Source organism: Mesoplodon densirostris, chromosome 4 (genome assembly GCF_025265405.1).
Source record: "Mesoplodon densirostris isolate mMesDen1 chromosome 4, mMesDen1 primary haplotype, whole genome shotgun sequence".
Taxonomy (NCBI): domain Eukaryota; kingdom Metazoa; phylum Chordata; class Mammalia; order Artiodactyla; family Ziphiidae; genus Mesoplodon; species Mesoplodon densirostris.
This window is the reverse complement of record NC_082664.1, coordinates 22,868,887-22,896,321: the sequence shown is the minus strand read 5'-3', so window position 1 is coordinate 22,896,321 and position 27,435 is coordinate 22,868,887. Positions and strand designations below refer to the sequence as shown.

At 42.1% G+C, this 27,435-nt stretch overlaps 1 pseudogene; it reads left to right on the top strand.

The window, feature by feature from the left end:
* Positions 1 to 9,015: 9,015 nt before the first annotated feature.
* Positions 9,016 to 9,555, top strand: LOC132489039 (protein SREK1IP1-like; annotated as a pseudogene).
* Positions 9,556 to 27,435: the final 17,880 nt, after the last annotated feature.

Here is a 27,435-nt window from a genome sequence, read left to right as displayed (position 1 = left end):
GGTGCAAAGGGATTTTGAAACACAAAAGAACTTAATAGCACCTGCAGGAACTTCTTGGAAAAAAACTACATGCAAGTAAAGCCAGCCATTTAATGTATGAATCAAAATACAGAATACAGGAATGTTAGAAGCCCTGGTAAATATTGGTGGTGAAAACTGAATTCATGTAAATGTAGAATTAATATTAAATAACTATGGGACATACAGGTAAAGAACAAATGTAAATGTTATAAACATAGACCATGTAAAAATAATAATATAACTAGCAAATATCAAGAAGAGGGGGAAAGAAGAGGAAGAAATGTAGAAATAACAGTGAAGAGAAACTCTACTGAAATATGCAGCCTTAAAAAAGACTGCAATTCTCCGACATTTTTAATAAATTCATTTCTTAAGAGAGACCTTTAAAAATTTTTTTTTGAGAAAGTGAGAAAACATTTGTTTGATGTTAAATAACTCCTTCTATTTCACCATAGTTTCTTTTACTTTCGTAAAATGAAAGTAAATTTGAAACTGATACTTTTTAATGAAAAATTCATATATTAAAAATAAGCTCACTTTAATAAACACATTTCTCCTTTTTCTCTTTTTCATTCATCTGTCTTTCCTTCTTTCTGTATTTATGCCTAGAAAGACATGTGTGATCATTTTAACTTAATACTAACAGTTATTCCTGGCTATGGGATTTGGATTTTTTTTTTTTTTACCTTTGGCTTTGTGATTTTTCTGCATTCTTTCCATTTTTCTAATAGGTATGTACCATTTTTATCAAAATGAGTGATTTTTATTTAAAAACCAAAGAATAAAGTGGAAATCGATATGATGTGTTAACAGTGGTTAATTCTGGGTGGGTGGAAATTGGATGATTATTAGGCTTTTCTTTGTACTTTTCTATATTTTTCTTAATTTTAAAAAATTTTGAAGAGAGAAAAATGAGAAGGATAAGTTGAGAATATCTGCTTTTTATCAACTGAATAGCAATCATGCGAGTGTCATTTGTGGCCTGCCATAAATTCAAGGACAGGTTGATAGGGCTGGCCGGCCAGAATGGGTTGTAGGATCCGTCATAGTAAGCCACAGGATGACAGGCTGGTGTGGCAAACGGCCACTCTTGGGTGGTCCAGGAGAAAGGTGACAGCGTCTGGGTACTAGGAGTCTTTTTCAAGGCATTGGGAGAATCATAGAAATTTCAAGAGAACAGACAGACCTATTCATCATTACATATACTTAAATATGTCGTGACTCAATTGTCCCCTTGAAGTGTAACACCTAGTAAAGTCTGGGAACACTCATAGGTGTTAATATTTTCATTGACTTTGTAATTGAATTTTATTCTGCTTATTAAGTGTTCATCACAGGGGGAAATATATCAATGAAAACTGGTGAAACAATAAAAGTTTTGTACCAAAAATAAGAGCAGATTGATTTGTTTTATTAATAGGAAGAGGATAGGATGCCCAGACAATAGGTAAAACATAAAACTAGTGTGGCTAAAAAGTAGCTGCACGTTATAATGTCCGTAACCACGCCTGGTGTCACCCTTCCCTTGGTGCTCTAAGACAGGCAGGCACAGTAAAGTTGAAAGAGCATGAAGTTTAAAGTCAAATTCCTGCTCTTCTACCTACAGTTTCCTTCTCTAGGAAGTGGAGATCCTATGGCCAGCTTTGTTGGGTTTGATTCAGATGACCTATGTGTAAAGAGCAATGAACAGTTCAAGGGAGGTAATTGCTATTGGAGCACATGATGAGCAGGGCACACCTCTTCCTCTTCTCTGGAATGACCACCGACTAGCTGTTGCCTGAAAAGTGTGCTCTCTTTTCCTTACTGCTGTCTTTATTTCAAATTGACCAATTACCGACCCACGCAGGGGGTCCACTGGGGCACCTGCAAACTTAAACATGAATTAAACTTTATTCAGAGGGAGAGGTGGGATGTTCTAGCCCTGATGCTGTAAGAGAAGAACATGTGCATGAGGCCCATGTGTTATCTTGGGTACCAGAGAGCTGGAGGGAGCGCAGAGATGAGCTGGCCCAGCATTCCTCACTTTCTAGGTAAAGACACTGCGACCCAGAGGGGAGAAGGCTTGCTTCACATATTGCTAATTAGTAGTGATGCTGTGATAAAAGGACTCAGCATCCTGACTTAGCATAAGCACCCCTACTTTGGGCCAACGGGAGTTTGAATGGAAGGACTGGCTTATAAAGAAGTGCGGAAGCTTAGAAACTAGACTGGGGAAAAAGAGTTGACCCTCAACACCCCTGGCCTAGCCTATGGGTCCTCCATGAGGATGCTGTAGTTCCAGCAGCCTGTGTGTCCTTGTGGGAAAACGGTCATTTCCTTGTTGCCAGGAGGCATTGCTGTCTTTTCCCCTCTCCTCGGTTTACCTGCTGATCAGCACATTGTCCAATTCCAGAAGCATTGCTGGTCAATAACTGTCCTCTGTGATGTGTCCATGGAATAGACTTGAATGTGGGCGTTCCTGAGCCTTGAGAAGACCACGTGGAGGAACAAAGCCAGAGATGGCACCTGGAGTGCTCCTGGACACAGAAGCAAGGAGGCAAGGGCAGGGTGTGGTCAGCAGTGAGGGAGTTCAGAGCAGTACAGTCAGAAACAAGGTGGGTCCCTGACATGTGTTGAGGTCTCACCTGTGGGTTTATTGCAATACCCTGGGAGTGAGAGCGTTGGTGATGAGGTACTGCAGTGTGTAAGCAATTAGTTCACAGAGGCTTCAGGGCAGGCAGGTCTTTAGCCTGCAGTTGGTGGATTTGACTGACCATGATTCCCTCACGTGGGACCAAAAGTCTTGGAAGTTTGTGCTTCTTTTGAGACAAGCCCCTTGCAGACGCTCTGACAGGACTGGGCTGAGATTTGTGCTTTGCCACATTTTTATCTTCAGGCCCACCTGCCCTCTTCTCTGCTCACTCTTTTCCTTTCTCCAGGGTCTTCCCATTTGCAAAATCGAGAAAGCACACATTTAGAAATTCCAGGAGAACGGAACAAAGATACTTTATGAAAAGGAGACATGATCTCATAGAAGAGGGATGTTTATTTACTCCAGCCCTGGAGAAGTTCATTCTAAGGGCACAATTTTGAAGCCGATGACACCTGTGAGGGAGCTGGATGCTTCAAGTAAATTGGGAATAAAAATGCTCATTGCCTCGAGGCCCTAAAATCTAAAGGAACTAGTGGAGATTTAAAGACAGACTCTCAAAGTTACTCTTTCCTCCCCACTGGCTTTAATTTCTATTTTTGCTGTGTTTTTTCCTGAACTTCTTTTTATATTTGGAGAGAGGAGGAACGTGTTCTTGGGGATTTGGGAGAATTGGGTTAAAGCTGATAACTCTAGACATCAGGTGTTAGTCATGGCTCTCAGAGAAAGGTGGTCAAAGCAGAAGAAGGTGGGTATGGAGTTGGGTTTGCTCACCTCCAGGTCCATTGTCTCCAGAATTTCCCTTTTCCTTAACTTGTTCCCGTTTGGTCCTCCCCTCAAGGCTGTGGCAAGTCCATCGGCCTCCCTGGCTTTTATATTCTGAGCCAAAGATTCCATAAACAAGATCACCCTGCCGCCCCCCCCCCCCACCTCCCGCCTCCCCCCCCAGCTCTGAAGAAGCGGACTGTTGTTAGGCTTGACACATAGTAGGTGCTCAGATAGTCATTCAGGTAATAAGTGAGTATGTTCTAGGTTTAACACAAATGGAGGAGGTGAGGCTCAGAGACCTTCTCACTCTTTCCAAGGTTGCATCCTAGCAGGTAGCAGAACTTAAAGTCTGGTCCAAGTAAGGGAAAATGCATATAAAAGTAGTAAACCTAGTGGAAGCAGGGTCTCCTCAGTGTCCCAGGATTAGTATGGGGCGTTCACTGTTGGAGTCACAGGAGGAGGGCAGTGTAGGCTGGAGTCATTGGTGAGACTTCCTGGAAAAGCTGGGGCTTGGATTGAATGAGAAACAGTGAGAGGAGGTGGGAGGAGCGTGGTATCCCAGGTGGGAGGCAACAGTGACCAAGGCTGAGAGGCAACACAGGTTTATTATTTAGGGAGCATCTGGGAGGTAGACCAGTTGGCTGAAGAAGTCTGAGTAGAGGCCCTGCAGTAGATGAGGTTGGAGAAGCCAGCAAATGCCAGGCTGGGAAGCACTGACCATCTTTATCATTTGCACCATCCCAGTTCTTGATCCCCAGGGATGAAGTGGACGCTGTGGTGCGTACACAGCCCGGATGCCCCCTCTGAGATCCAGCCTGTGTTCCCTCAGCTGCCCGGCGTATTGTCTGCTGAGAGCTCGTGGCTGAGTCCATCCCTGGGTAGGGAGCTGCCTCATTCAGTGTTCTGCCCTCTAGTCAATGACTAGTTGAGATGGGGGTGCAAAGGCCTGGTCCTCTTGCCCCAGCTGTGGGCCAACCCCTAAGAGCTGTGTTGGTTTTGGAGCTCCCATGGGACAGGCTGAAGTCGCTGCCCCAGTGCAAGACCTCCCTCCGTCCAGTTCTGCCCCTCTCTCCCCTGAAGGTGTGGTTCAGGAGCGTGATCTCCAGTACACTCTCTGCATGAAAATCTACTATCTCAGCATCTGTTTCCTAGGGAACCTGCCTTAAGCCAGTTGAAACAGCACTTGTCCTAGAAAGCAGACTAAGAAAACCGCTTGTGGTGAAAACCCCATTGCCGGTGGCAGGTAGAGTAACGCTAGTCCTTGGCGTGCAGTGACGGTGCAATCGTTAGAACTTTCACCAGTGGTGAACTGGGATGGGACACCAATCAAACAGATCAGACTGGTGGGTTCAGTAGCTCAGGCACAGGGACGGTTTGGGGGAGTGGTCATTATAGGGATTACTAACTGAATAGCTCTTGCTGGGGGCTATCTACGCACTGGTGAAAGACTGAGGGTGGGCCACTGACTAGTGAAAGCTAGAGGTCCTCCTTGGTAGATATAAATATTCTTTTCTCTTGCAGCCAGAGGGCAAAAAAAGCTAAAGAGCAGGTTCAGTATTTCATTACAGGAACTGCGACCTCCAGAGGAGGTTGAATTCACAGCCCAGCAGGTGCACCTCACCAGGTCATGACCCTGCTTGGGAGGAGAGAGGACCCTGAGACTTGGGCTGGGGAGGTCTGAATTGATTCACTGAGAATTTTTTAATCCTCTGAGCCCTCTGGGCCCCATGGACCTGCGGAAGTAGCTACTCTGCCCTGCAGTAATCTGAGGCTTGAGCTGTTAAGTCTGGGACAAGGATGTTTATAGTAAGACTACAAGAAGGGAAGGACGTGGAGATGATAAGAAGAAATGAGGTTTGTGTTCCAGTGGTCACTAATGCTCCAGTGGTTACTGGAGGAGTAGGCAATTTAATACACTGATGAATAAGGTATTGTCATAGCAATAAATACGGTTTATCTATGTATAGATTAGGTATAGTAAATCTTACATGTCCTCAAGATAGAATGTATTTTTCTCTTTCCTATTTTCCAATTTCCATTTTCAGTTTTATGTCATGAAATAATAATAACAATTCTAACAACAGTGATTAAACTAATAAATAACATTGTCCACTAGTGCATGAGAGTGAAGAATGTACGTTATAAATAATGATAGTTTATTTATGATACTGTCTACTCACTCTTTCTCCCAGCAAGGTGCTTGGGGATCTTAAAAAAGCTACCAAACAAATACACCCGCACATATACATAGGAGATACAGTATAGTATGTATTATATCACAAATAAGAAATCTTCCAAATGACAGTTCATAAAGAAAATAGTAATCCTAGAATAAAAATCATTAGAGATGGCGGACATTTATTACATTTATATACTACCAAAACTTGGTTTTATGAATCCCAAACTTAATTTAGATGTTTTTTGAATACAAATAGATACAAATCTTAGTAAAACATTATTGACTCTCAGGTAGAAAAACACATTCCTATGTATTTTTTTTTCCCCCTGCAAAGCTATGCATATCCTGTCAGTTTCAGTGGTTTACAGATGTCTGGGTTTTTGGACTAATACATTAAAAAAAAAAAAACCTTTTGAGGACCAACATAGGGCAACAATCTATTTTGCCAATTAAATTTATTTGGAAAAAGTCATTGTTCTCTTACTACTATTATTCTATAGAAAGAATGAAGATTTAACAGTAAAAGGTAGGAGGGATATAATCTCATGAGAAAGGGTTTCAATTTCTTTGACGAATAAAAAAAATTTGCTTCATGAAAAACTCTTGGTTTTTTTCACTTATTTCGTTGGGAAACAGTGAAAAGTTTTGTCAAGATGGGCGTTGATGCTATACATGGACAGAAGATTAGGAACCAGTAATGTGATGCATTTCTATGAATTAGGTTTAAGAAAGTTTTCATTATTTCCACTGGCGAGATGCAGAAAGCACGTTACAGGTTGATTTGAAGTTACTTGCTCTGGGGCAGCTGTTCTCGCACTTAAGCATCAGCATTCTCTGGAGAACATCTTAGAACACACTGCTGCCCCAGACCCAGAGTTTCTGAGTCAGAAGGTGGGGGCTAAGAATCTAACAGTTTCTCAGATGAGGTTCAGGCTGCTGGCCTGGAGATCACTCTTTGAGAACCACTGTTCTAGAGTATTAAAAAAGGCAATTGCTAAAATGTATTTTCATTTTTTCAGGAATGTTGTACTAATTTTGCAGTCTTTCTTCTTCTCATTACTCAAAGAGTACATTCAGACTGCAAGCTCTATTTTATGGAACAGAAGATGCAAATATCTTGCCCAAGTGTTCCCATGGCCTGGAACACCTTTATCACCTTGCCTTTTTTTTTTTTTGGCTGCGCTGGGGCTTTGTTGCTGCGCCTGGGCTTTCTCTAGTTGTGGCGAGCGGGAGCTGCTCTTCTTTGCAGTGCGTGGTCTTCTCATTGCGGTAGCTTCTCTTCTTGCGGAGCACGGGCTCTAGGGTGTGCGGGCTCAGTAGTTGTGGCTCGCGGGCTCTAGAGCGCAGGCTCAGTAGTTGTGGCGCTCAGGCTTAGTTGCTCCTCAGCATGTGGGATCTTCCTGGACCAGGGATTGAACCCGTGTCCCCTGCGTTGGCAGGTGGATTCATAACCACTGCACCACCAGGAAAGTCCCTATCACCTTGCCTTTTGGGTGAATGCTGACACGTTTTTCTAGAGCCTGTTTAAACATCATCTCCTCTTTCCTTAACCGCCCATGTAGAATCGATCTCCGCCACTTTTATTTCTCTATCTCCCTCATTTCTTCCCCTTTCCCCTTGCCCTTTCCTTCTTCTCTCCCTTCCTTCCTTCCTTTTTCCCTTCCTTCCTTCCGTCCTTCCTTCTTTTCACGGTTGTCCCTATTAGGTTCTGACCTTGTGAAGAGCAGGTGCTAAACTTCAAAACCTAGAATCTAGCATCATGCCTGCTGTTGACTTTGTCCATTTGTTTGGCATATCACAGCAACAACCAAATTAGTGAGTTGAGTAATCATCTAGTGCATTTGTTCTCTGTAGATGGTCTGAATTATCCAGGTTCAACATTTTGTCTCCTTCCCCTCACCTCCTGCCCCCTGTCATCTATAGCACAATGTTATTTTTTTTGAAGAAAATCATGTGATAGCTGATTAAGCTGCCCACTTTAAGTGTCTACTGTACCAGCCAACAAGTCAAATATTGAGGTAAGTATATGGAGGTCCCCAGTCCCCACATGTGTCCATTTCTAGCCTAACTGGCTTTCCTAGACTAGAATCCTATTCAGTATATCCCTGGCAAAAATTTGTGTACTATGCCTACCAGTTTTGGGGGACATCAAAGTGTGATGCTTTAGATATATAAATACCAAAACTCTTCAAGGTCCTTTCAAATATAAAAAAATATATAGAGAGTAATACATATGCTTTGGGTATTTTTCCCAATTCCATAGGTAGGAATAGAAAACTGGAGCCATCTGGAGCACTTGAATTTTCCAGTGGCTTAATGTCCCTTCTTTCCATTACTTACACACTGTATTTCTTTTGAAATCAGGGGCCATTATAATGGGGTAGCAAAAATATTGACAGGTCAAATATATGCCAAATATAGATGACTTTTTATTTTTGATATTAAGGATTTGTTTTTGCCATTCTGGCCAAAATCTCAAGGCCAAAGACTCTTGATGGTGTGACCCAAGCACTCAAGCATTCAAGAAGAAGCTGAGTGAGTGTGGAAAAGACAGGTTCACAAGCTGCATTACATTTATAACTGTTTCCAAGTCCATGAAGACAGAGATGAGGGAGCAAAACATATTTGGACTGTAGACCTGCGCTAAGGAGCAGAAAGACATGCAAATAAAAGAATCAGATAGAGGGACTTCCCCGGCAGTCCAGTGGTAAAGAGTCCACCTTCCAATGCAGGGGATGTGGGTTCAATCCCTGGTCAGGGAACTAAGATCCCATGTACCGCGGGGCAGCTAAGCCCACACACCACAACTAGAGAGAGAAAACCCGTGCACCACAACTAGAGAGGAGCCCACGCACTGCAATGAAAAAGATCCCACATGCCTGAACGAAGATCCCGTGTGCCACAACTAAGACCTGACGCAGCCAAAAAAAAAAAAAAAAAAAGAATGGGATAGAATAGATAAAGGGAGTTGGCATCCCAGAAATTTTAAGGCATTTCCTCTAGCTAACATGAAATGTAATATTTCTCTACATACATTAATTAAATAAAATAAAAAGAGAACATTTTAAAAATTAATTTTTGTCAAAGGATGACATTTCCCATACTATTTCATGAACAAGGATTACTCAATACTTCTTAGGCGTGTTTAGATTGCTTGAACTCTTTCATTTAAGAAAGGTAGAGCGTGTGGCCCTCAAAACTGCACAGCTAGTGAACATTGGTTTAAAGTGCTTTGTTACATTTCATTCAAAGGTGTCTACGAGAGCAGCAGCTACTTGGTTCTGCTATCGCCGGAGACTTTTAGGGCCTTCCCTGACTGTCACCTGGGTGCCGCGGTGCGGGTAGGAGGAAGAAGCTGTCCTAGCTGTGTGTTGTCCTTGCAGCCAGCAGGAAGCGAGCACCCTCTCGAAAGCCCAGGGGTCCCGCGACCCCTTTTACCAGCGCCATGGCAGTTCCAGGTTGCAACAAGCACAGTGTCCGAGCAGGCTGTAAAAAATGTGGCTATCGTGGTCACCTGACTTTTGAATGCTGCAATTTTCTTTGATTAGACGCCAAAAGGGACATAATTTTGGATGTGAGCAGCACAAGTAGTGAGGAGAGTAATGAAGAGAATGAAGAACTGAATAAACTGCAAGCATTACAAGAAAAAAGAATAAATGAAGAAGAGGAGAAGAAAAAAGCAAAAAGCAAAGAGAAAATCAAGTTAGAAAAAAAAGGAAAAGGTCTCATTCATCCAGTTCTACTGAAGAGGACACTTGAAAACAAAAGAAACAAAAATATCAGAAGAAAGAAAAGAAGAAAGAGAAAAAGAGTAAGTCAAAAAAGGGGAAGCATCACAAAAAAGACAAAAAGAAGAGAAAAAAGGAAAAGCATTCCTCTGCCCCTAATAGTTCTGAAATCTCCAAAAAGTAACTGAGACTTTGGCCTGAACCATTAAATTAAAAAATTTGGTTTTGAAAATTATTAGACTTTCCTTGAAATTTGCTATATAATTATGCTTTGCAATAAATCACAGCCTTTTCCATATAGACATTTTTCATATATGGGGCCATTACTGTATGGCAATATTTTAGTGTACTATGATTATAGAGTATTGAATCAGTCTTATTACTTGATAGCCATGCCCCAAGTATGGATATTTGTGCAACAAAACTCATTGTTTTTGGTATTCCTCTGTGTGTGTATCTGGCTAGTGTTATTACTTCATAAGTTGATTGTAAATGGCTTTACTACAGTCAACACAGGCAATCTACGTAGCAGTTAATGAGTACTGCTGAATTAAGTGTCCACATTCCAGTGTTAAAGTGAGGTAGGGGATAATGCTTTGCACTTGACACTGAAAAAATTCATAGCTTTATATCCTATGATAATGTATAAAGAGAGTGAAGTTCTTCACTGTTGTTTTTAAATCTTGGCTTTTTTTGGATGTCACAGGAGATGAAGCTGCTTTATTGGTCTTGACCAGAACTTTTTAAATGAATGGCATCAGCAGGAAGATGATAATGAAAGTATTTATAACAAAATTTCACTGTTTTCTGAGATGCAGAGTTTCTAGTACCTGCCTCCTTGGTTTTTGTAACAAAATATTTCTTCCTTGCTTAAAAAGACAAGTCTAGTTCAGCCTACTTGTAGGTCTCATAGAGATGATGCTGTGTTGGGCAGGATTTTCAAGATAGACTCCTGAGTTGTTTAACAAATATGCCATATTGGCATGTCTTAAAGAGATACCTCAAACATAGAACTTTTTATTTAGGAGGATAACAGCTAAATCTTCATTAGAAATGTTTTTTTTTTTTTTGCGATATGCGGGCTAGGTTATTTATCATTGGTTTAGCACAAATTTTACCTGAAAAAAAAGCACATAGGCCAGTGAGCTTTGGTAAAACTCACTTGATATTCTGCCCCACACTTCCCTTCCTTCAAATACAGTCTCACAGCCAGTACCCCAATCAATTCTCAGACCTCAGGCCTTGTCTATAAGTATGGTCTTATTAATTCATTCAACACGTAAGTATTGATTACCTCGTGTGTGCAGGTATGTAGGTGTAGGTTTCCGTGAATATGAAACTAAATAGATAATAGTGAACTTAAAGTCTACTTGGTCAGCTTGTTTTAGGATTACTGTGTTCTCATCTGCATAGTAAGGTGAAAGAGAATTCCTAAATTACTGTTTTGGCTATAACTGTGTCCTGATAATAAGGCTGTAGAATTTCCTCATGTCCAACTCAATAAAGGCATCATTTTAAAGCAATATTATAAGCCCTCTTTTGACTCTTTTTTTTTTTTTCTTTTTTTTTGCTGTACACGGGCCTCTCACTGTTGTGGCCTCTCCCATTGCGGAGCACAGGCTCCAGACGTGCAGGCTCAGCGGCCATGGCTCACGGGCCCAGCCGCTCCGCGGCATGTGGGATCCTCCCGGACTGGGGCACGAACCCGTGTCCCCTGCCTCGGCAGGCGGACTCTTAACCACTGCGCCACCAGGGAAGCCCTCTTCCTTATTTTAAAATCCAGCAAAGTGCTCTGCACTTCTTAGGCACTCAATAATTATTTCTAATCAAATGAAACCCTGAATAAAGTCCCAGCTTCCTGAGAAGATTTCAGGCCAGTAGAAACGTATTAGGTACAAGAGAGGAAAACCTAGGGATGATTGAGTACTACATGCCAGACACTTGCTGGATATATTATCTAACAGGGATAGAGAGCCCAGGGTCTAGTTCTAGGAGTTTGGAAAGAGACTGTCAGGTCCTTCCATAGAGATAATTCATGAGGGAGAACATTCTGAGGCCGCACCAACTCTTTATTCCTGGAATGACAGTCCATGAATGCCCAGTTTGAGAGCCAGACAGAAGAGAAAAGATAGAGTACAGGGGACTCCAGGGATTGCAAAAAGGCCACAGTGGGAAGGCCTCAGGGAGAGGTGCGTGTGGAGCTTGACGGGAAGAAAGAAGAGGACAGGTGGTTTGGAATAAGTCTCATGTTTTCTAATGCTCCCTGTGAATTGGTGAAAGGAACTGCTGGGCAGATAGGAACTGTTATTCTCGTCACAACGGGTCAAGAGAGGTCTGGGATGCATTGAAGGTTGCTAGTGTACAAATGACTGAAGAAATACTGAAAAGTATATTAAAAAGTAGGTGTTTTTTTTAAAACCTTAAAAAAGTTTATCCACATACAGATTTTATTTGAAGACAGTATAAACAATCTAAACATAAGACTCTTTTAAATGTGGGCCAAATGTCCCTTATGCTCACTCTATGATAGGCCCCATCCTCATACTACTGATAGGGAAACTGAGGCTCAGAAAGAATGAGTGATTGGAAGAATGTCACACTGGTAAGTGGTGGAGACAGGATTGGCCCTGGATCTTTTGGACTCTAAAGCCTTTTTTTTTTTTTTTTAAACTATATCATACTATCAAAGCAACATAGGATCAGACAGCAAGGGTGGTGTTGCAGGTCAGGGCATCCAGAACACCCTACTGCTGTACCTGCTGTTTGATCCGTGTTCAAAGAGCCCAGGGAATGGTGACTGTCCCCTACCACCACTGCTGCCCTGCTGGCCGTGACTGTTTTTTTTTTGCAAATCAGATGAGAAATGTGTTTGAGAGTTTTGTGCAGTTTGATTCTGTCAGGTCAAAGAAACTGCCATTGCCCCCAAGCAGAACAAAATGTTTCAGAGTGCCACATCACTGTCCTTAATGACTTGATAATTAAGACAACACTACAGAAGTACAGTTTAAATGTACGCAAATTACTTGGAAAGAAAAAAATAAGCAAACTCAAATGATTCACTATTTGTTTAATTAGAGCAGAATCTTTTTTCCTTTTTAACATCTTTATTGGAGTATAATTGCTTTGCAATGGTGTGTTAGTTTCTGTTGTATAACAAAGTGGATCAGCTATACTAGAATCTTTTTTGTTTGTTTGTTTTTTTAAAGCCATTAACAATGGAATCCTAAATGAATTGATGGAAAACAATAGTAATTAGAGACAGCTCTGATAATAGCGCAGGAAGAAGAGCTCAGTGTGCATCGTTAAGTCAAAGGATACTTGGCTTGGGTCCTAGAAGGAGGGATTGTGAAAACGTTTGAATGGTTCTCTTCGTTTGATCCCCCTGAAGTAGAGCTGAGACAGACACTGGGGGGCTCAGGGAGTTTATTTGGGAGGTGATCCCAGGAAGCATGAGTGAGGGAAGGTAAGGTAGGAAAGGAGAAGAATCAAAACCTGTGTTAGTGAGCAAGCTATTGCTGTGGGCATTGGGGGCTCAATCCTGCTGGAGACCCCCTGAGAGACTGTAGAACACACTTCAGAATTGTTCCACAGAGGGACTGCTGAAGACAGTTTTTTCACCACCCCTTCTCGGTTGAGGGTTGTTCCTGGGAGCATTACATCCTGGACCCTTCTCAGCTGCCCTGACAAGCTCCTAGGCCCTCGAGCAGGCCTTCAGGCAGAGAAGCAGAAAGACATCTCCTTGAGGAGGGGAGTTGGGAACCTGCTGGCATGCATGTAAGTGTCCTTGGAGGCTGCTGGTGAATTTAGAAATGTGCCACGGGGACATGGCACAGGACATCAACAGCATCTGTTACAGATGGACTTTTGTAAGCTGTCATCCTTCTAGACCAGCACCCTATGATAAAAATATAATGTAAGACCCAAATATGAGCCACATGTGTAATTTCATATTTTCTATTAGCTACATTACAAAATCAAAAAGAAACAGGTGATATTAATTTTAACAATGTTTTATTTAATTCCCTATGTCCAAACTGTTTATATTTCAACATGTATTCAATATAAGAAATCACTCATGAGATATCTTACCTTTTTTTTTTCTTGCCAAGTCTTTGAAATCTCGTATGCATTTTACACCTACAGCACATCTCAGTTTGGACCAGCCACATTTCAAGCGCTCAAGAGCCATATGTGGCTCATGGCTACTGTGCCACACAGTTCTAGATGACTCTAAGAAGGACTCTCCATGAGTATCCATTCCCATTTTGCTGAAGCAGCTGCTGGTTTCTTGTTCTGTGGGGAACTTGTTTTTCAAGGAGGGGAAGACCATGGCTTCTGTTCATGCAGCTCCCTTGTGCGTACTTTTATTAGGCAATAGGCTAGTTAAGAAGATTGTTTCTATGTGCTGTATATTTTGCACCTGTTTACACTTCTAATATTGATATAACTGATATTTGGAAAAACAAATGAAGAGGAAACATCCTGTTAAAATAAAACCTAACCAGCACCAAGGAAAAAAATAAAAGGACACTCATTTGGAAATGGCATAAAGCAAAAATCTGTGATTTTCTTCAAAGTAACATTTAAGTCATAATCTCCCCCAGTATTTTAGGGTTATCCTTTCTTATTTTGTGAACATTATTAAGTGATCTCTCTTTATAATTTATAGACCTTTTCAGGAGCTTTCTCTGTCCTTTTGATTTCAGATTCCCTTCTTCTGGTTTATGTGGCAAAGACTGTCATGATGAATTTTTCTTGAGGACATTGATTATTGTTTACAGCTTTTGAGGCCCTTAACCAGGGCTTGCTGTGGAGGTCTGGGGGAGCACTGGGAAGGCAGGGCACCATTTGGCCTGACCTCTCAAAGGCTGGTAGCACCAAATGAGATTCTACCTATAGTTACTACATTGAAAAAAACCTTTCTTGTTGGATAATAAAAATAATATGTACATTTAAACTATACTACATTTCTTGCAACTTCCCTCTTTTTACGTATTTCTTCCTTTGAAAAACATCTAGGAACCCTAAAAAATGGCCTCTCTTTATAGGTGAGAGGAGTGACAGATTCTCGTAACTGACTAGCGTTTCATTTCCAATCTCCTCTTTTTTCTTTTCTGACTCTATTAGAGAGGCTGTTAAGACAACATCAACAACAAACAAATATTAATTTTCTAGTCTTCCTTGAAGTCAGCGGGTGGCCATGTGATAGTGTTGGCCAATGAGATATAAGTGGAAATCTGCTGGTGTCTCTTCTTCCTCTTCTTTCTTATTCCTTTCTGGAACTCAGACATGATGGTTGGCAATGTAGCAGCCCTTTGGACACCAGGAGACAATTGGCATGAGGATGAAGGCCAATATGCTGAGAATGGTAGAGAAAAAGCTAGAAGATTTGGTATCTGATGGCAGTTTTGAGCTTCTCTGTCAGCCCTGGAAGTACTTTCAGACTTCTTGTTATTTGAGACAAATACCTTATATGTTTAAGCCACTGTTAATTAGATTTTCTTATACCTACAGAGAAATGAATTTCTGTCTGATATAGAGGCCCTGCCCAAACCACCACTGAAACAAACTCGGTATGCATTTGCTTTCTTGTCCCTCTCTACAAGTGGCTAATTAAGCATTCACCCAGAAACACAATTAAAACAAACAAATACACAAAACACTGCAAGTCTGAAGTTATCAATTCTCCAGAGTCCCAATTCGATATATCTTTGAAAAAGTGTAGACTAATCAAATCATTTACCTGTGTGTTCCAACCCAGAAACCCCTTATTTAAAATGACTATAATTTCTTATTCAAATCATCACTCTCTTCATTTAAAGGGGAAAAAAATCACTTAGGATTACTCATCTTGCCTTGAACCTGGCATATAGAAAGCAATCAGCAAATGTTTATCATATTGATAAACTGATAAAATCATGCAAGTAAAAATAACTTCTTATTCATCAGGATTTGTTCATTTTTATCCCTTTTTGGGAAAGCTCCCTCAAACTTTTAACAGGCTGCCCCAGTCCATGGACAATATTGGCTCAGAATGTCACTACCCCAAAGATGCCTTCTGGAAGCTGAGACCTTCCCGTGGGGGGAGGGACAAAAGGAACAGGTCACCTAAAGTAGGGAGTTGTTTTCCTCCGAAGACTTTCCCCTCCTATAGTAACTGCCCAGTACTTCTAGTAACTGTAAGTAAGGAGTTGTTAGTTTCCATGTTGTCTTTCCTTTCTGAGACAAATAACCCCAAATGAGTACCTTTTAGAACCATGTGGAAGTTTTCTCCCCGCTCCATGTGGGTGAACCTGAAGAAAGCTATTACAGGAGGATGAAAGCCTCAGAGATCAGATCTGGATCCCAAACAGGAGGATCAAAATCCAGTCTTGATACTTTCTGACCAAACCCACCTTGTATTGTTAAAATATTGTAAATTATTATAAAAATAATTATAAATATAAATATCTATAAATATATATTACAAGTATATACTATATATATGATTATAAAAATATTTTAAAATAGATACAATATTGTTAAAATAAAGCTGCTCTGTTGGCTTATCCAAATCCTCTGAGGTTTCTCTGAGGGCAAAAACCTGCAGGCTTCTGCCTTCAACCTTTACCTATCAGGCCATCACTTGATGGCTGAGCAATGTAACTTTGGGTTGGAACAAATATGCTAGCTGTCTGACCTTGGATAAGTCATGTAACTTCTCTGAGTGTCAGTTTTCTCACCTTTAAAATGGGAATTATAATAGTACTGATCTCATCAGGTTGTTGTGATGGTTAAATGAGACAATACATGTATAAGGCTTAGCACAGTGCCTTGCATAGACTAAGCCCTCAAATAAATATTATTAAATTGTTAATTATGAATAATTAATATTTACTAATAAAATAATATTTACAACTGCCTGACAGTTTATTTCAGATTAAGGTAGGTAGTGCTGACTTGTTTTCGGGAGGGCATGGCCTCTATGTTTTTTAAAAAACAAATAATTGTAATGACTTTTAGAGTCACTTTGGTTCTCTTGTTGGATCTGCTGAATGGCCGGTTTAGAAACCATGTCTAAGAACTAAAGCATCAGCTTGAAAGAAAAGGTTAAGAGCTTTCTTTCCAAGTTATCCTAGAGAGTAATGAGAAGTGAATCATTCAACTTTCCTTCCCCTAACCTGTGCATCTGGATCAGAACAATATCTAACATAAGTGTGTTAGTTAGAACATCCTCCTTTTCAAGAATTCTTCAGTTGTGTCTTTATAGCAATGGCGAAATAGAATTGGGATTCCTAATACCCAAAGAAACCTCATTTGTGTTGGTTGGGACCCTGCTTGGGCCTGAACAGCAGCTGAGTGCTTGGCAGTCATGGAAGAACAAAATTGTTCAACATTTTTAGAGTTGAGAAAGCTTAACCTCTAATTCAAATCAGCACCTGGGAGAAGACGGGGGATGAAGAAGAGGAGGGGTTCTTTGTTTCGTTCCAACTAGTTTACCCTGAGTCTGCAGCTGTTTAGAGTTTCTAAGAGGCTGTTAGTTCCAATTAATTTGGCATACAGTCTTGTATGTGTGCTTGATGAATTAAGAGGCAGCAATGAATTTATCTGTGCACCAGCCATAAAATTTCCATTACTTTTCTTAATGAAATTTACATTTGATTCTGAAAGCTTTTAAAAAAGTTGCTCATTTGTTTTTTGAGGCCTTCCCCTCCTCCTTCTATATAATTCATGTCGAAATAAGAACTTTGCTTAGAGAGAGATTGGACATTTATATAAGGCATTTTGCTTTGGGGACAGGAAGACTTTGCCCTTCCCAATGTTTGGAAATGTCAAAGGCTGGTATCATCAGATACTTCATGGGCTCTAAAGTAGGTGTTGGGGAGGGAGCAAACTTTCCCTTCTAGGGAAAGAACACTTCTAGTTTCTTCTGGCTGGTCTAAGAGTTAAATTGATCTGAGACAGATTAGTAGGAGAAAATCAAATTTAATTCTATCCATAAGGGAATCCCACATACATAAAGAGGGTCAGAGACCTCACATGCATGAAAGGGTGAGAGAAAGAAAGATAAAATGAGGTATATATGCCATCCTGAGCTAAGGAATGGGATAGGGGCCTGGGACTTCCAAGGACAAGAGGGCCGTTCACAGGACGATAAGAAGAAAAGTAGTTGTTTGGTAATTAGTTGTTTGCCCTGCCGTGTAGATGGGGCCACTTAGATAAATTTATCTCCAGTAATAACTCTTTTCTGGGAAAAATCCCCAATTTAAATTTTTCTAGGTAATTACGGGAGAGGCGGTAGTTTCTCTTGAATCCATGAGGTCTCAATTGCCTTTAGCTCAAAGTAATTCTCATACAGAAGTGACACATTCTGGGGAGGCTTGTTCTGAACCTCTACGTAGGGTAAAATAGGAAGTTCTAGCCGAAGAGGCTAAGTATGGGTTTTTCAGGAAGTTCAGTTATCGCTTGCAGACTGGAAAAGCAAAAATCTATAGAGCAAGTTGTGGGGAGGAAAATAGATATTCAGCTGCAGTAAGGTCAGGTCTGAGTTGTCATTCCTGAGCTCTGTGCTTCCATTTAGCAGAGAAACCTGGCAAGATGAGAAGCACGGAGTACTGTGATCTTAGTCTTGGCTGAAATCTGCCTAAGAGTCTCAAAACCTAGAGGGGAGTGACAAAAGCTGATAAACCTGCATTTCAAGCTCCAAGCAATTTTCTCTCTAGCACGAACTAATGACTGGAGTACACTTTTGAAGGTAGCCTGTTTTTTTGTTCTAGAAAGAGCACAAATATACAATTTCATTAGGTAAATGTAATGCACATCATCATCAGAAATGTGTTTGAGAGGCTGTGGCTCTGAGGAAATAAACTGTGAATGTTTATGTTGTCAGCTTCTTGCATCTCCGAAGACCCTTTCTTTTAGAAAAATGCTTCTTTTCTGTGTATTAATTTAGAATGGGCTATAGCTAAAGAGCGTTACTTGTTCTTGTGGAGATAGGGAGACTGGAAGGGGGCAGCAAGGACAGCAAGAGTGAACTTTACCGTGCACTGGAGCATGGCAATAAGAAAGGAGCTGGATTAAGATGGGGAAGTGCATCCCAGACTGTACCTTTAATGCTGCATGTTCCTCAGACTCAGCTCTGGAACAGCCTTCCGGTTGGTGACCGGGGGTCAAGTCCATCCTACTGGGTAGAGACGGGATTCTTTTGGAGAGAGAAAATATTTCCATTTTCATTAGTCCTGAGTAACAGCAGAAAATGAATTCTTAGATGTCAGGGCTTCAGCTGGGGCATCTCTGGATTTTTTTCTCCAGTCCTGGTCATGGACTAGCCTAGACATGCTGGAACCACTCTAGAAGGTAGAGGGAAGATGACCTGCTGAGAAGAGAAATCCCATGGGGGATTTCCGAGAAGGGGCTGGGCTTGGAATCCTTCAGATGGCCAAATCTAGGAGTTGCAGTTTGTTCTGTGCATCTGATTTTTATCTCTGAACCTAAAATAAAATCACGTTAAATATTACAGCCTGTCTCCAGCACGTTGTGGAAAATAAAGGTGAAATTTGTTATTGCCTTGGTTCAGAACCATAAAGGAAAAGAGTAGGTACCCCTATGAGTGGGAGGATCCCAAAGTGGGAAGGGCTGGAGGGTGAGTGCAGCCTGATAATAGGAGGGGCCTCAGTGTGGGTGGGGCCTGAAAGTAGGAGGGGTCTGAGAGTGGGTGGGGCCCGAGAATAGAAGAGGCCTGAGGGAGGGGCCCTACCTGCGTTTATAAATGCTAAGTAGAAGTGGAGTACATTTTGGAAAATGTAAGTTTTGACCCGACCTTTGAGAAGTAGAGAGACATGATTAAAATACTGTAAAGAAGGATTGGAGCAGGACAAGGAGATAGGGAGACCAGTAAGGAGGTTTTGTCCCTATGCTGTAGAAAATGAAAGAAAAGGGTAGGTTTGAGAGAGAGAGATGGGGATCATCCTTTCTCTGGCAACTGCTCCACTTTCTTGTGCCTGAAAGAGGAAGTTATCACCTCTGCCACATTTTTCCCAGCACAAAATGGGGCCGTATATAATAGAGCAGGTATAAGTGCTTCCTAGCTGCTTGGCATCTTTGAAGTGCTTCTTGCAGCCTGTGAAGTAGAAACTATAGAGGCTCTTACCACCATGCTATTACAGCATCCTGCCACAGTAACACTCCTCTCTCCCCTTACTTGGTATTTCCTGTTGAAAAATTAAATAATAATTGTGAAATTTATTTATTCTCTGAGGACAAATGTAAAATAAGTCTCTTTTCTCTTTTATTATTTGCTGAGCCTCCCCCAAAGTTAAAAACAGATATAAAATTTGCACAGAAATTCTGCAGGAATACATCCTGCATTCCCTGCTTCTGGACTATGAAGTCATGATATCCGAGAGAGGTTTGCTCCTGTCTCCCAGGGTAGCGAGCGTATGTGTCAGCTACCTGGGAGCAAGGGGTAGATGCTAATATGATACTCCATTCATGAAGCTTATTCACTAATGTCTCAATTTACCCTGATAGCTTGTGAGGCAGGCTGTACTTTGCAGATTAGGTGACTGTGTCCCCGAGAAACTATGACTTGTCCAAGGTCTGCTTACGATTAGGTGACTGTGTCCCTGAGAAACTATGACTTGTCCAAGGTCTGCTTACGCTGGTACAGAAGATCGGGTCTTTGATTCCCTCCCTCCAGTCTTCTGTCCTGACCTGTTGAGGGGTTTTTGCTGTGCTGCTGGTGGAGAGTAGTGAGAACTTCTCTGCTGACCCTGCCCACCTGATTTGTGGCATTCACAGGATTTCTGTGTGGCTCTCTGGGTAGTGGTCGTGAAGGCGGGGGGTACTCCATGCTGGTCACGTAGAGGGGGCCCCTTCAGAGGCCTGTGGAGATAACATAGTGTGAAGGAAGAGAGTCTAAGGTTGTTTCTGAAAGTTGTGCTCACTTGGGCTGCTGACGTTTTCCTCTGCCCAACCTAGCGGAAGTTTTCTCATCTTTAGTTTTTGCCCCGGTACATGAAATCTTTTGATTTGGATCTTTGCACAGGCCATATTCCCAGCAGGATCAGACCACACCACCTCCCTCACCCGTCCCATTTGCTGATCTTCGCAGCCAAGTGTGTGCTCACCAGGAGCTGCGGGTGGAAGGCCCACGTGGGGCCCAGAGCTCTGAAGGGCCAGGTTGGTCTTTATATGCTGGATGGTTCCTTGACCCCTGAGAGCAGGGCCACCTGGGGAGGAATGCAGACTTAGAGTCCTGCCATTCAGAAGTGTGGGGAGCCGGGGAATCACTCTCCTTCTAAGTGATTCCTTATAACTCTCCAACAAGCTCTTTTGGCAAGCCGGGTGTGAGCACGCAAGTGGGGTTAGAGGAGGGGGCAGTGGTGCTTTGCAAATAATTCTTGTTACACAGCTGTAGCTGAGACCCCTCTGCCGTCACGAAAGCCTCAGGCCTTCACTCTCCCTTTTCCTTGTATGTTGCTCCGTAGCTGAGGCTTAATAGACCTGCAGTTCCTATGGAGAGGGGGCTCATATTTGAGAGCTGGATCCCTTGACCCAGGCCATCTGAGAGCTGAGTTCCAAAGGTTAATGTTTTGAGTGACTGACAGAGTCTTTTCAAAGGGTGGCTAGATTCCAGTTCCTGGAGGAGCTGGGAAGACCCCGTCTCCTGGGGTTTTTATTCTGCTTTCTGGTGAGATCACAAGAAAGGCTGTGGTTTGTCTGAGTGAGTCCAGTGTGGGCTACTCTGGAGTCCTGCTTGAGAAAGCATTGGGTATCTCAAAGGATGGGGTCTTTCCTACCACACTCATCTAGGTGGGCAATTACTTATTTGGGTGCCTGGCTCTCTGTCTACCTCTCTAGACATATGAGAAGCTCCTGGAGGGCAGGGCTGCATCGTAGACATCTTTCTATCTTCAGAGTCTGACTAATACTCTACCCTCAGGATATATTTGTTGAGTAAAACTTTTTTTTTTATAGAGCTTCTTTTTTAAAAATTATTTTATTTTATTTATTTTATTTTTGGCTGTGTTGGGTCTTCATTGCTGCGTACAGGCTTTTCTCTGGTTGCGGCGAGTGGGGGCTACTCTTCGTTGTGGTACATGGGCTTCTCATTGTGGTGGCCTCTCTTGTTGCAGAGCACGGGCTCTCGGCACGCGGGCTTCAGTAGTTGTGGCACACGGGCTCAGTAGTTGTGGCACGTGGGCTCAGTCGCTCCGTAGCACGTGGGATCTTCCCGGACCAGGGTTCGAAACTGTGTCCCCTGCATTGGCAGGCGGATTCTTAACCACTGCGCCACCAGGGAAGCCCAAGTAAAACTTTTGGTTGAACTAATTTTAAGTGGTAGATGAGCCCCTGTTTATTTTTATTTTTGAAAACTAGATTTTCATTGTAAAAATAAAGCAAGTCCATGGTAAAAATGAAAAGAGTACAAAAGAGTGAAAATAAGAATGAAATTCCCACTCTTCAGAGCAAAAGCACTATTAGAAGTTGCCTATGGTTCTTTCCAGAAATGTCCAGTGAACCTGCATCTCAAGCACATTTTTATTTTCACAAGCAAGGTCATACTACACCCATGTTTCTGCAACTAGCCTTTGTATAGTTAACTATCTATCTTGAATATCTTTTTATAGTAGTACATATAGATCTACCCCAATCTTTATAATGGCTGCAGTCTACTGTAGAGGTTTTCCATAATTTATTTGACCAGTTCCCTATTGATGGGTATACAGATGCTGCCAGAATCTTGATTATGACATATAATGCTGTAGCAAATATCTACTTATGTTTATATTTGTATATCCTTGGGATAAATTTCTAGAGGTGTAAGTTTATTAGATCTTGCCAGTTGCCTTTCAAAAATTGCACCAATTCCCAGTCTCACCAGTAGTGTGTGTGAATGTCCATTTCTTCACATCCTTGGTAACACTGAGGATTAGCAAATGCTTTCATCTTTGGTAGGATAATAGAAACTAATTTTTTGTCAAATTTGTATTTCTTTAATTATGAGTGAGTTTCAACTTTTTCCAAATTTAGCAGCTATTTTATTTTACTTTCTGTGAACTACTTGTTCAGGTCCTTTACTGATTTTCTTATTAGATTGTTTCTGTCTTTCTCTCTTTATGGATTTGTAAGGAATCTCAATTTCCTCATGATATTACCTGTTTGTCACATTTGTTAAAAATTGTCCATGTTTGTCACACCTTTTGACTTTGACTGTATTTTGGTCACAAAGAATTTAACATTTCATGTAGTTAAATTTACCAGTCTTTTCTTTTATGCTTCTGAATTTTGTGTCATGTCTAGAAAGGATTTTGCCATTCAAGATTATAAACAAAATTCACTTAATTTTTTTTACAAATATATATTATTAACTGTATTGAAATATTTGATCCATCTAGAATGTATTTTGGTACAAAGAGTCCTATAGGGATTCAGATTTACTTTTTCCAGAAAGATAGCCAGTTGTCCCAGCTCTATCTTTCCCTCACTGATTTGAAATGACACCTTATTATGTATAACAAATAAATATTTGTTTTTCTTGTGAAAATACGTGGCAGTATTTAAAAGAGACCAACATGCCCTTTTCCAAATATATACTGCACATATATGTTTCCAGTTTCCCTAAATGAGTTCTTTGGAATTGTTTTCAATCATGGAATCAAAGATTTTTTTTAAGCCAACCTTTTCTACAAGGTAAGAAGTGGGAAAAGGGTAGTTGTGAACAGTTTGGGTTGTAAGGAGAGACTGGGTGAGTTTTGCATTTCAAAAGCTTCCCTAGAGGGGCTTCCCTGGTGGCGCAGTGGTTGAGAATCTGCCTGCCAATGCAGGGGACACGGGCTCGAGCCCTGGTCTGGGAAGATCCCGCATGCCGTGGAGCAACTGGGCCCGTGAGCCACAACTACTGAGCCTGCGTGTCTGGAGCCTGTACGCCACAACAAGAGAGGCCGTGATAGTGAGAGGCCCGCGCACCACGATGGAGAGTGGCCCCCGCTCGCCGCAACTAGAGAAAGCCCTCGTACAGAAACAAAGACCTAGAGAAAGGCCTCGTACAGAAACAAAGACCCAACACAGCAAAAATAAATTAAAAAAAAAAAAAAAAAAGCTTCCCTAGAAAGGCGGCTGTGTCGGGCCTGCTGGGTTTCCCTTCACTCTAATCCGGCCTCACCCTCAGCCAGGCAAGCACACCAGTCCACTACTCCCACCTAACTCCAGGGTCAACCTCTGCCTCCCTCCCGGGGGTGTGTGAGTGTCCCTGTTTGTGGAGTTGGGCCCCGTGGAGAGTACTGCCTCTCCACACATCCTTTCCCGCTAAACGAAAAGGCTTTTGACCCACGCACACAGCTGTTTACTCTATCATCATTTGTCTGCCTCAAGGCAGAGGATTTGGCTTCCTGAGAAGTAATTAAATTAACCCGAAGTCCAAACTCGAAGAAACAAATGAATATTGTCTCCATCTCAGGGAAGGGACCCCCTACGCAGGAGATGTGTATTTTAGGGGTTTTTTCCTTTCATAACTCTGCTAAAATTTGGATCCCAGATTTCCCCTTAGAAGTGTTAACTAAATACATGAGTCTGGGCAGGTTTCCCCTTTGCTCAAAAGATTCTAGATCCGCAGACAATAATTTGGTTATTTACATCCCACAGACCCATCATGGAGAACTTAAATTTAATGTGTCCCGCCAGGGAGGTTCAACATGACTCTCTTATTTACAGTTAGGAGAATAAAAATTAACACAAAAAAACAAGTTCAATCTTTGTACCATACCACACACAGACACATAAAAAAAACCCCAAAAGTTTACTTGTAAACCTTAACTTTATTGTTAAAGCTTTCTAATTTTCTTGTGTCTTTTGAGCCTATATATGTGTGTGTGTGTGTGTGTGTGTGTGTGTGTGTGTGTGTGTGTGTGTGTGTGTGTGTGTGTGTGTGTGTAGAAATTCCCTAGGGATTTTATTAGCACTTTTCATTTGATGCTGTCAAAGCCCTTTACACTCACTATCTAATTAAGACTCTGAACATCTCAGTGAGAGAGGGACGCAGTAACACCGTCAACCTGACACATAGAAGCTGGACTCCCTGAAAATCTAACTAAATAAAACAGCTCTGGTACATGACGAGAATGCACTGCATTTAAAACATTGAAAAGTTTGCCTTTTGTCCAGTTGTAAACTCCTTAGTGTCTCCTAAAGATCATTTCCTAAGACTTCTATGTTGCAGGACTGTTTGGAGCAAGTGGTAGAGTTTAGAGACATCTCTCAGGCATTAAGTACATCAGAAAAGGAACTGGAAGGCAAAGAAATATGGAGAAAGAACTTAGGGAGCTTGCTGTTGGTGTGATGTTGCTCCCACACAGCTGGGAGCCCAGGCATGGAGAGCTGCCATCAGGAATGGTTCTTGCCAGGCTGGGCAAGGTTCAAGAGGGGTATTGGGGGAGATTCCAGAATTTGTAATGCTGTCAGAATTCTTAGCTGCAAGTAGCAGAAACCAACTCTGCTAGTGTAAGCCAAAAAAACATTTATTGGAAGGATATTAGCATCTCTCAGATTGAAGAGGAGACTCAAGGAGTGGGCTTGGAAGATGGGGAGGAACAGAGTGAGGTCGGGAGAACAGGAAGTGAGCTCCTGATCCAGCAGGAAGACAATCTAGTCTGCTTCTTGCCGCTACTTTTGCCATAAAGAATGACTTCTGCTGTTCCGACATCTTTCTGACACTCACTTAAGAGTCTATGTTTTGGGAGCACTCAGTCAGCCTGCCCCAAGTTATTTGTCCAAGAAGGGAGGCTCTGGCTGCTGCAGCTTCCGCAGTCGGGGTCGTGTCTATGACACAGTGGGGGCCTTACGTGTACTTCCTTTGAGTATATTAGGAAGTGAAGAGCCTGGAGTGTGGACAGCCAGAAAATTTAAAAAGTCCACAGAGTCACCCCTCTCCATTTAGCTGTTCTTGCTTGGGACCGAAACCCAGAAATTTAAAGTGTATGATGTGTATGGTGTGTGTATGTGTGTGGGTGCACATAGAGACTGCTCTGGCAGAGGGGTGACTGGATTATTTCTGTCCTGGTAACAGCAGGGAATGCATCATGGACCAGATCTGTGCTTGTGCTGTGCTCCTTTCCTCATCCCCTCCCCTCCTCTCTTGGCTCTTACTAAATGTCCACCTTGGTAGGTAGCTCTAGCTGAGCAAGGTGAAGCTAGATGCACCTCTGGCCCTTCTGTTTTCCTTTGGTCAGTAAGGACAGTAGTGCCCTTGGGCAGGTAACAGAACTAGACAAATATGGCTTTATTACTTAACACTGATACAAACATTGATTAACCTGAAAACTTGACTCCGATTTGCTTTGTGGATGTTAGTCTTTTTTTTTTTTAATATTTATTTATTTATTTATTTATTTATATTTTTGGCTGCCTTGGGTCTTTGTTGCTGCGCGCGGGCTATTCTTCATTGCGGTTCCCGGGCTTCTCATTGTGGTGGCTTCTTTTGTTGCAGAGCACAGGCTCTAGGCACGCGGGCTTCAGTAGTTGTGGCACTCGGGCTCAGTAGTTGTGGCTCGCGGGCTCTAGAGCGCAGGCTCAGTAGTTGTGGCGCACGGGCTTAGTTGCTCTGCGGCATGTGGGATCTTCCCGGACCAGGGGATGAACCTGTGTCCCCTGCACTGGCAGGTGGATTCTTAACCATTGCAGCACCAGGGAAGTCCCACAAGTCTCTTGATATAAAGCCCATAGTCCATGCATTTGTGAGTGGAATAGGGGAAATGGATATTAAGAACTTCTGTTGGATAAAAGAACTTCTGTGGATAAAAGAACTTCTGTTGGCAAGTATAATATTCTGTACTAAATCCATGTTCCCATGTGTAGGAAAGTCAAACATAGATATAAGACCCTCAAAGCCCTGTTTCCACCTCAGGCACTCACGCCTAGCCTGTGACCTTGGCAGAATCATTCAGATTGCAATACGCCCCTCTGCTTTCCATCTCATTAAGTGGAAAGGATCATACTACACACTTACCTTGTGATGCTCCCATGAGGCTGAACCAGGCACTGTTTGCAAAGCACTTCCCTGCTAAAGCAAAGCACTGACAGGAGGCTGAATCGCTTAGCTCAGATCTGCACTGCACTCTCAAAAGGTTATTTTCCCTTTCCCTCTTGCTGTGGTCCAGTTTAGGAATGGGAAGAACATTAGTGTAGGTAAGAAGGGGCCAGGCATTTCTACCAGCAAAAACATCATCACGACCTGCTAGATCTAGGAGGCAGGGATGAAGCCTGAGGGCAATACTGCCCTGGAAGGGGTCTTCAGGTCCAGGCCTGCTTCTTTTAATTAATTAATTAATTATTTTAAAGAAGGTGTTGGGGGTAGGAGTTTATTAATTAATTAATTTATTTTTGCTATGTTGGGTCTTCGTTTCTGTGCGAGGGCTTTCTCTAGTTGCGGCGAGCGGGGGCCACTCTTCATCGCGGTGCGCGGGCCTCTCACTATCGCGGCCTCTCTTGTTGCGGAGCACAGGCTCCAGACACGCAGGCTCAGCAGTTGTGGCTCACAGGCCTAGTTGCTCCGCGGCATGTGGGATCCTCCCAGACCAGGGCTCGAACCCATGTCCCCTGCATTAGCAGGCAGGTTCTCAACCACTGCGCCACCAGGGAAGCCCAGGCCTGCTTCTTTGCATCCCCAGCCTTTGTCACCTGGGACACCACTCCCTCTCCTTGTCTCCAGCCCACATTCAATCCTCAGAATCATTTTGGCTCTTCATCTGTCTTCACTCCTGTCAGGTGAACAACAAAAACGGAGCAAACAAACAAAGACTTGGTTTTTGTTTGTTTCTTTAGGCATGATTGCCATTTTTGTTCAAAGGGACTTCTAAGAAAGGAATTACAGTATACAAAGAAGCCTAGAAATGAGCAAGAACAGATTTTTTTTTTTAAATGTATTTTTATTACATCACATGAGAACAACTCATGTTATCATGCTGTGACAGCCGCATGACACTGTGTGATTCCAAATTTGTATGTACAAATCTTAATGTATAAAATCAAACAGAAAGATACCACAAGACTAACAGCAGTTCTCTATATGATTGTATTATTGGTAATATATCATCATAAAAATGCATTTTCTTTCATTGTGAAAATCAGATACT